This window comes from Nicotiana sylvestris, chromosome 4 (assembly GCF_000393655.2).
Source record: "Nicotiana sylvestris chromosome 4, ASM39365v2, whole genome shotgun sequence".
Taxonomy (NCBI): domain Eukaryota; kingdom Viridiplantae; phylum Streptophyta; class Magnoliopsida; order Solanales; family Solanaceae; genus Nicotiana; species Nicotiana sylvestris.
The window spans coordinates 149,814,849-149,825,242 of NC_091060.1; positions in this window are offsets into that span (position 1 = coordinate 149,814,849).

Genomic DNA, 10,394 nt, shown 5'->3' on the forward strand with positions numbered 1-10,394 from the left:
CGTATCCTTCTTTGAGGAATCAGGTCAAACGTAGTTCACTACAATAATAGTGGTTTGATTTTTTTTTTTTTTTTTTTTATATTTGATTTTCATTGATTCCAAGAGAGGGTAAGAAAGAAACAAGTATGGCTCAAAGGGGGAAAACAAAGGGTATAGTGTTTGGATAGCAGAATAAATTGCCTTTGTCATTCCAATCTTCGAAATAATGCTAAATACAAACATTCAAGAATTTTATGCATAATATCTCTTTACCGCGTCAGAATTGATCGCCAGGTCTATGCATTTGCCCTCAATGTCTGTTAAGCATAGTGCACTATTCGATAATACTCTGGTCACAATGAATGGTCCTTGCCAATTCGGGGCAAATTTGCCTTTTGCTTCAACCTGATGTGGAAAAATACGTTTCAACACATGCTGACCTACTTCAAACTTCCGGGGACGCACCTTTTTGTTGTATGCTCTTTCTATTCTTCTTTGATATAATTGACCATGGCATACTGCGGTCAATCATTTTTCATCAATCAAGTTTAACTGTTCTAGACGGGTTTTGACCCATTCATCATCATCAATCTTTGCTTCGGCGATGATCCGAAGGGAAGGAATCTCAACTTCTGCAGGAATTACTGCTTCAGTGCCATATACCAACAAATAAGGAGTTGCTCCTACTGAAGTGCGAACAGTAGTGCGGTATCCCAATAATGCAAATGGTAATTTTTCATGCCATTGTTTTGAACCTTCTACCATTTTCCGAAGTATCTTCTTTATGTTTTTGTTGGCTGCTTCTACTGCTCCATTCGCCTTGGGCCGATATGGGGTAGAGTTACGATGTGTAATCTTAAACTGTTGACATACTTCCTTCATTAAGTTGCTGTTAAGATTAGCACCGTTATCTGTGATGATCACCTTCGGGATTCCGAATCGACATATGATATTTGAGTGGACAAAATCGACCACAGCTTTCTTGGTCACTGATTTGAATGTCTTGGCCTCAACCCATTTGGTAAAATAATCAATAGCTACCAGAATGAACCTGTGTCCATTGGATGCTGCCGGCTCAATTGGTCCAATCACATCCATGCCCCAGGCAACGAAGGGCCATGGTGCCGACATTGTGTGCAACTCGGATGGTGGAGAATGAATCAAATCTCCGTGTATTTGGCATTGATGACACTTGCGCACAAAACTGATACAATCTCGCTCCATGGTAAGCCAATAGTAACCGGCTCGGAGGATTTTCTTTGCCAATACATATCCACTCATGTGGGGTCCGCAAACTCCTGAATGTACTTCAGACATGACAGCTGCAGCTTGTCTGGCATCTATGCATCTTAATAATCCAAGATCTGGTGTTCTTTTATACAAAACTCCTCCGCTTAAGAAGAATCCATTTGCCAATCGCCTAATGGTCCTCTTTTGATCTCCTGTGGCTTGTGCAGGATATATCCCCATCCTGATATACTCCTTGATGTCGTGGAACCATGGTTCTCCATCAAATTCTTCTTCAACCATATTGCAATAAGCGTGCTGATTGTGGACTTGAATATGTATTGGATCTACATAAGCTTTGTCCGGATGGTGCAACATTGATGCCAGGGTAGCCAATGCATCAGCAACCTCATTATGGATTCTTGGAATATGTTGGAATTCCACTGATTGAAACCGCTGACAAAGATCATGTAGACATTGTCGGTATGGTATGAGCTTCAAGTCTCGGGTTTCCCATTCTCCTTGAATTTGATGTACCAAAAGATCCGAATCTCCCATGACTAAGATTTCTCGGATACCCATATCGGCGGCTAGCCTTAACCCCAAAATGCAAGCTTCATATTCAGCCATATTATTGGTGCAATAAAATCGTAATTGAGCCGTAACAGGATAGTGATGCCCTGTTTCAGAAATGATTACAGCTCCTATTCCGACTCCTTTCATGTTGGCGGCTCCATCAAAGAAAAGTTTCCAGCCAGGCTTTTCAATTTGCTTCACCTCGTCGATATGCATTGTTTCTTCATCAGGAAAATAAGTTTTCAACGGCTCATATTCCTCATCGACCGGGTTTTCGGCTAAATGATCGGCCAGTGCTTGAGCCTTCATTGCAGTTCGAGTCACATAGATGATGTCGAATTCTGTGAGTAATATCTGCCACTTTGCCAGTCTTCCCGTTGGCATGGGCTTTTGAAAAATGTATTTCAATGGATCCAACCGAGAAATGAGGTAAGTAGTGTAGGATGACAAATAGTGTTTCAATTTTTGAGCTACTCATGTTAGGGCGCAACATGTCTTTTCCAGATGAGTATACTTAACCTCGTAAGCTGTGAATTTCTTGCTAAGGTAGTAGATGGCCTGTTCTTTTCTGCCAGTGAGGTCATGTTGCCCCAATACACAAACAAATGAATTTTCCAAAACCGTCAAGTAAAGAATTAAAGGCCTTCCTGGCTCTGGCGGGACCAACACGGGTGGGTTCGACAAGTACCCTTTTATCTTATTGAACACTTCTTGACACTCATCGGTCCATTTAACCGCATCATCCTTTTTTAACAATTTGAAAATGGGCTCACAGGTTGTTGTGAGCTGAGCAATAAACCTGCTGATGTAATTTAACCTTCCCAACAAACTCATTACTTCAGTTTTGTTTCTTGGAGGTGGCAGTTCTTGGATGGCTTTGATATTTGATGGGTCTAGCTCGATGCCTCGTCGACTGACTATAAATCCCAACAATTTTCCAGACGGAACTCCAAATGCGCACTTGGCAGGGTTAAGCTTGAGGTTGTACCTGCGAAGTCTTAAGAAGAACTTCCTCAAATCCCCAACGTGGTCGGCCTGATGCTTTGATTTTATGATCACATCGTCCACGTATACCTCAATCTCCTTGTGTATCATATCATGAAACACTGTGGTCATTGCTCTCATATAGGTTGCTCCGGCGTTCTTTAAACCGAATGGCATTACCCGGTAGCAATAAGTTCCCCATGGTGTGATGAATGTCGTCTTTTCTGCATCTTCTTCATCCATTAGAATTTGATGATACCCGGCATAACAATCCACGAAAGACCCTATATCATGCTTGGCACAATTGTCGATCAAAATATGGATATTGGGTAATGGGAAATTATCCTTTGGACTTGCTTTGTTGAGATTGCGATAGTCGACGCATACTCTAATTTTGCCGTCTTTCTTTGGTACAGGAACGATATTAGCCAACCAAACAGGATATCGAGTGACTCGAATGACCTTTGCTTCCAATTGTTTGGTGATTTCTTCCTTAATTCTCACACTCATGTCAGGCTTGAATTTTCTCAGCCTCTGCTTGACAGGAGGCACCGTTGGATCGGTGGGCAATTTGTGAACCACTAAATCAGTGCTCAGGCCCGGCATGTCGTCATACGACCATGCAAAAACATCTTTGAATTCTATGAGTGCTTTAATTAACTCCTCTCGGATCTTTGGTTCCAGATGGACACTTATTTTAGTTTCTCGGATATTACTCGTGTCCCCTATATTGATGTCCTCGGTATCACTCAAGTTAGGTTTGATTTTTTCCTCAAAGTGAATTAACTCTTTACTAATCTCTTCAAAAACCTCATCTTCATCATATTCTGATTCATAATCACAATATATTTCTTGAATTAATATTTCGGAACCAGATTGATTTTTAAGACTGGGCTGAGGATTCCTCATGCATGCCATATCACTAGAGCCAGCGTAAAAGGAACTGTACAGGAAAGAAGAAAAAGAAAAGAAAGCTATTAGGAATGATAATAAAAAGGAAACTGCTTTTTATTGGATGATGAAAGATAACAAGGTTTGCACACTTCAAACAAACTGTAAGATAAGCTTTGGGATTACAACCCTGAAGTAACCCAAACAAACTGAAAGAAAATCAAAATAAACTACCAAGACTCCTTTCGAATTGGGAGAGGAGTGGCTTTCCAATTATTGAGCTTTGTTTCTGGCCCAACGAATTGAACTTCTGCGTTGCTACACCCTTCTCCGCTTTCCAACATGTTCACATCACTAAACAATTTCTCGAACCTTTCAATTAATTTCTTCTCAGGATTTACCCGGGATTTAGGAATTGTTGTTATCGGGCGATTTTTAGCGTCGGTCTTGACAGAAGACTTTGACAGATGTGGGACTGGTTTTTGAAGAACCCATGCTTGGTGTTTCAGCTTCCTAGCCCTTACTACGTCATTGGCAGTGGGTATGAACCCCAAACCGAATGTTCCCCAGTTCTCGGGGAGAGATACTGGTTGTATAATTCCTTGCAAAGATAAACCCAGACCTTTGCCGGGTATAAAGCCATTTTTAACATTTCATAAGCTACCATGACTGATGCAGAGGATATCTTTGGATTTGGAAGATATTTCCCCTCTGGAATTTTCTCTATCGATACTATGTCGGTCACTTGGTATACCCATGGTCCCTGGTCATTTTCTGTTCCCTCGACCGGTACAATGGTACTGCTGTGAGCATTTAAACTTTCTTCTCCATACACGACTACTTCTTGATGATCCCATTCAAACTTGACAGCCTGATGTAGTGTTGACGGGACTGCTTTAGCAGCATGGATCCATGGTCGACCCAACAACAAGTTGTAAGAAACAGTTATGTCCAACACTTGGAATTCCATTGTGAATTCAACTGGCCCTATAGTTAACTCCAACACTATGTCGCCAAATGAATCTCTGCTTCCACCGTCAAACCCCCGTACGCAGATACTATTTTTCTGGATCCTCTCCTCTTTAATTTTTAATTTCTTTAAAGTGGAGAGAAGGCATATGTTTGCACTTGACCCATTGTCAACCAATACCCGGGTTACTACGGAGTTTTCACATTTCACGGTGAGGTAAAGAGCTCTGTTGTGCTCGGTACCTTCCACAGGTAATTCATCATCAGCAAATGTAATTCTGTTTGTCTCAAAGATTCTGTTGGCTATTTTTCCCAAATGATTTACAGAGATCTTTTCAGGAACATGAGCTTCATTCAGGATTTTCATCAACGCCAGACGGTGTTCCTCTGAATGGATCAGTAATGACAACAATGAAATTTGAGCGGGGGTCTTCTTTAATTGATCCACAACAGAATAATCATGGAGTTTCATTTTTCTTAAAAACTCCTCCGCCTCTTCTTCCGTCACAGCTCTCTTTGTTGGCATTGGATTGTTTTTAGTTTTTCTCAGCTCTTCGGGAGTAAAACATCTTCCCGAACGAGTCAAGCCTTGCACCTCACACACTTCTTCCTTGATTTCTTTTCCCTTGTACATTACAGTCACTCGTTCGTAGTTCCATGGGATGGCTTTGTTGTTGATGACCGGCAGCTGGATTACAGGTGCAATAATAACCCGATCTGTACGGGCTCCTTCCACGAATACAATGGGTTTGTTAGCAACCCCTGGTACTATCACTTTCGGCCTTTCTTGTTTTGCGGCAACTTTGCTCGATGATCCCTCATCGACTATCATAGACGGTTCATCACCATTTTTGTTCTGCTTAGACACCGGCTTCTCCTCCATTAACTGCTTATCTGGCTTGGTTTCATGAGACTTGATCATCATGACAGTTTGTGATGGCTTCTTTGTCTCCCCATCAGTTTGTATGATTTCTATCATATTAGCCTCTTGATGGGCTGGCATTGGATTTCTATTGATATTTGGGGCTTCGGGGGTTTGAACCTCGATTTTATTAGTATCAATCAGCTCTTGTATTGCATTTTTCAAATGCCAGCACTTCTCCGTATCATGGCCTGGTGCACCGGAGCAATATTCACAGCTAATGGTGTAATCCAAATTCTTTGGAGGAGGATTGGGTAGCTTGGATTGTATTGGTCTCAGCATGTCTAGCTGTCTCAGCCTGTGGAACAGACTAGTGTAAGACTCTCCCAATGGAGTGTAAGTTTTCTTTTTCTGTTCCCTTTCTCCCCTGAATGCTGGCCTAGGCCTGAAACCTGGTCCGGGATAGGCTCGTGGGTAAGTATTTGGTGTGACAGGAGCACGCCAATTGGTGTGAACAGGTGGCTGATTGTATGCTTGAGCATGGTTAATGGAAAAATGAGGCTCTGAAGGGTGATAGTAGTGTTGGGATGAATCATGGTGGTAAGCTGATTGGCGAGGTCGTTGCTGATTATAGTAAAGCGGTGAACCTCTGGGTCCCGGCCAAATTCCTGAATCAACTACTGCTGCTTCCTCCTTCTTCTTTCTTCCGATTCCTCCTACCCCACCTTCAATAGCTTGAGTATTTGCCTTAATTGCTGAATAGCTCATGATTTTATTTGTCTTGAGGCCTTCTTCCACCATACCTCCCATCTTTACTACTTCGTTGAATGATTTCCCAACCGCTGAAACCAAATGGGCATAGTAAGTCGGTTCCAAGGCTTGGAGGAAGTAGTCTACCATTTCGCTCTCCTTCATAGGAGGATCCACTCTTGCTGCCTGTTCTCTCCACCGAAAACCATACTCTCTGAAACTTTCATTATGTTTCTTCTCAAATTTTGTCAAAGATAATCTATCTGGGATGATTTCCAGATTGTATTGGAAATGGTATGCGAATGCCTGTGCCAGGTCATCCCAGGTGTACCATCTCCCATGGTCCTGGCGTGTATACCACTCCAAAGCTGATCCGCTTAGACTTTGACTGAAGTAAGCCATTAATAATTCATCTTTTCCCCCAGCTCCTCGCATCTTGCTACAGAAACCCCTTAAGTGGGCTACTGGGTCACCGTGCCCGTTGTATAAGTCAAATTTGGGCATCTTGAAGCCAACTGGTAATTGTACGTTTGGGAACAAGCACAAATCTTTGTAGGCTACACTGACTTGCCCACCTAATCCTCGCATGTCTCTGAATGATTGTTCTAGACTCTTGACCTTCCTGAACATCTTTTCTTGCTCATCATTTTTGGCTGGCTTGTCAATTTCGGTTGGGAGATCAAAACGAGGAGTTGTTGAATGAATTTCGGAGGCTTTGAGGGTGGGCTCCGTGGGGTAATATTGGTTGTCCTAGGCCTGGAATGTAGGCTCACTAGGAGATTTGTGGAATGTAGCAGGGGGAGGTGCTACGAAAACAAGAGTCATAGGTGGAGGAAAATATGGAACGGGTTTTGGAGGTGGAGACTGTGGTGTCTGAGAGGTGGTGCCTCGATAGTGCTGGTAAATGGGGAAGTTTGGGGATAATTCAGTGGTAATATTATCCTGAGTTTGGGTCATTGATGGAGCAGGGTTATTTGGGTAAGATGGGGGTAACTGTCCTGTAGACCAGGCTTGGTACATCTCAGCCATTTGCTGCTTGAGTTTAAACATCTCTTCTTTCATTTTCCCGACATCCATCTCCTCTAGCTCCATACCTGTGTCAACATCTGGGATAGACATACTTTCGGGTATTGGTCCTTTTGATCTTGTGTGATAGTGATAATATGCCAGTATACTCTTTAGAGAAACTAACTGCTTGAATTCTGGAAATGAACAAACTTGTTAGTTTTGAGAGTTTAACACATATATAATCACACGTTGAGATGCAATGCTCCTAGACAAATAATCCCTTTCTATTATGCATTTGCTCGGCTGCTTGTGTCGTCCCAGCTTTCTTGAAATTGAAAATTGTCATTCACTTTTATTTACTATATATATCTTTTATCGTGGTGGTCGAATCTTAGAGATTGCCTACGTATCATGCCTTACATGAATCAGACCTTGCGTAGTTCGGACCAAAGGCAATCACTTTTATTTATTACACAAAGATGGAATTACATTTGAAAACTTTAAGAAAATTGGCTTGAAAACACACACTTAAATCAAAATAAAAGATACAATTCTTAACATCTCACAACGTGCCCCACTTTCCACTTTTGTTGTCAAATATTGGATTATCTGCTCAATGTGGGGCTTGACCTGGATGGCCTCCCAGCGTACGATACATCCTTTCCAACTCCATTGCTAGATGACGAGCAAAAGTGGGCGCATGCTCAGTAAATCTTTCATAATCCATTCCTTGGCAGTTTACATAACTTTGAGATGTGAAGACTGCCAGGTCGTGGATTTGTGCCCTGAAACCTTGGAGACGTTGGTCTTGGTCTTGCAATTGCTGCTGACGAGTGGTGGCTATATCTCTGACACGGTTTTCACGATCTAGAGCTGATTCTAACAGAGCTCGGAGTCTGGCCTGCTCTAATCTTGCTTGCGATCTTTCCCTGTCGAGGTCTGCTTGTTGATGTTCTCTGTTGCATCTTCTTGCCTCTTCTAGTTGTGCACGAAGCTGGTCTTCTGATCGCATCCAATAGTCTTTTTCCTTCTTGAATTGTGCCTTGTCTTTTTCGGATTGCCTATCTTGGCGTTCCTTGTTAGATCTGGCTTCTTCGTTTAATTGTTGGATCCTTTCTTTTGCTTTGCTCAATGCCCTTTCGTTTTCCGCAAGAATGGAATCATAATCTTGCATTCTTTCAAAGAGATTGGCGATGGTTTTTTGATCCTTCCAGCTCCTCTTTGGCGTTTCAGAAACTCTTTTCATTTTTTGGAATCGAGCATGAAGATTTTCATTCTCACAAGCTAGACTCTTTTTCTCGCCTTCGGCTTCTTGTTCTTGCAAATCTTTCTCCAAACTGAGGCTTCTTAGATTTTCTTTTAGGGCATGGATAGTTGCTTTGTACCCTTTTTCCTTTTCTCCCCAGATCAACCGTTCTTGGATTTTATCATTGAAGTTTTGAACATGGGGTCTTTTTGTTGGCCTTCTTAGCTCAGGCTCTGGTACATCATCCACGCGAGACCGTTTTTCAAACCACCTTGCATATCCAGGATTTATCTCACCCTTTGTAGCGTCTGGGACTTGAGTATCACTTTTCAAGTATCGGCACCCATTCCACATCTGCTGAAGTAGAGCCTCGGGAATAGTGGCTTCTGGGTGTAATTCGATTACTTGCACACTCAAATCTTCATCATCAGGAACTATTTGATATCTCCCTAATTGCCTTAGGACTCTCAGTGGTGCATACGGCTGAATGCTTCTCAATCCCAATAGTAGTAGATAACTATTTGAGGCTGACATGTGTATTACTTCCCTCATCGGGAGCCATCCCAGAGTCCATTCAATTTGATTTGCCGTTAAAGCCTTTAGATGAGATACCCATGCTTCTATCCCTTCTGGAGCCTGATAATTTTTTGTTCTTTCCTCATAGCTCTCGATGCAATTATCATTGTTTGACCCATACTGTATGATCTTGGGCTGTTGTTGGAGATGCTCCATCACCCACATTTGCAACAAAATTTTGCATCCTTCGAAGACCTTTGCTCCTGATTTACATAAAGTCAAAGCCCGATAAATGTCTGATAGAATGATGGGGACAAAGGTGTGATTTTCTTTGGTGGTGAGGATTTGCACAATTTTTGCGGTGCGAATATCAATTGTTCGCTCTTTATTTGGGAAGACCATGACTCCTAGAAAAGCCACCATGAAAGCAAATCGACGGTGAATCTGCCAAGTGTCTTTGTTTTGCTTATTAGTAAGGCCTTTCTCATGAATTTCGAACCCATCTGATTTTCCGAACCTTGAATACAAAAAGTTGAAGGAACAACATCCATTGATGACGTTGTTTTTCCTGATTTGACTGCTGATGTTCAGAAGACCGAAGAATCGATGTACCGAAGGAGCCTTTGTGAATATCAAGCTTTGATTTCTTAAACTTCTGTCAAAACCAGCATATCCAGCTATCTCCTCTAATGTAGGAGTAAGCTCGAAGTCAGAGAAACGAAAAACATTGTGAACAGGATCCCAGAAAGTTACTAACGCCGCAATCAGATCATCACGGGGTTTAACTTTCATAATGTCCGTGAGATTTCCCAAATGCTTGACGACCCATTTTTGACCGTCTTCGCCTAAATCATACCACCACATTTGAAGCTGACATAGAAATTCTTCCGTACTTGTGGATGAGGGGCTTTGTGTGGTGCTCATTTTGTATCTGAAATTTAATTTTGAAAATTTATACTAAAAAAAAATTATTTTCGAAAAAAAAAAATTATTTATTAAATACCTTTATTTCAAAATTTAAAACTATTTTTTTTCGAAATTTTTAAAACAACCCATTTTATTCCTTTCTTCTCACCATGATTTTATTTAAGCTGGTCAACAAGCATGTTCGAGGTAAATGAATGCACAAGTAGCAAATAGGATGCATCATGATGGTCTTTTTATTTCGGGTTCACCTGTCCTAGATAGACCCAACCCCTGTGTTGAGTCTCCAAGGCCAAATGCATATGATGCAAATATTCGTTCCTACTAGGGATCCGGTACATGGCTGAGTTATTCTAAGTGTAAAACCTTAGGTTGATTGTTCTAAACCTGGCTTACCCAAACGGACAGTTTGAGCCGAAGCGGGGGCAACGTACCGGGAGCACGAAAGTCTGCCCGGCCTAG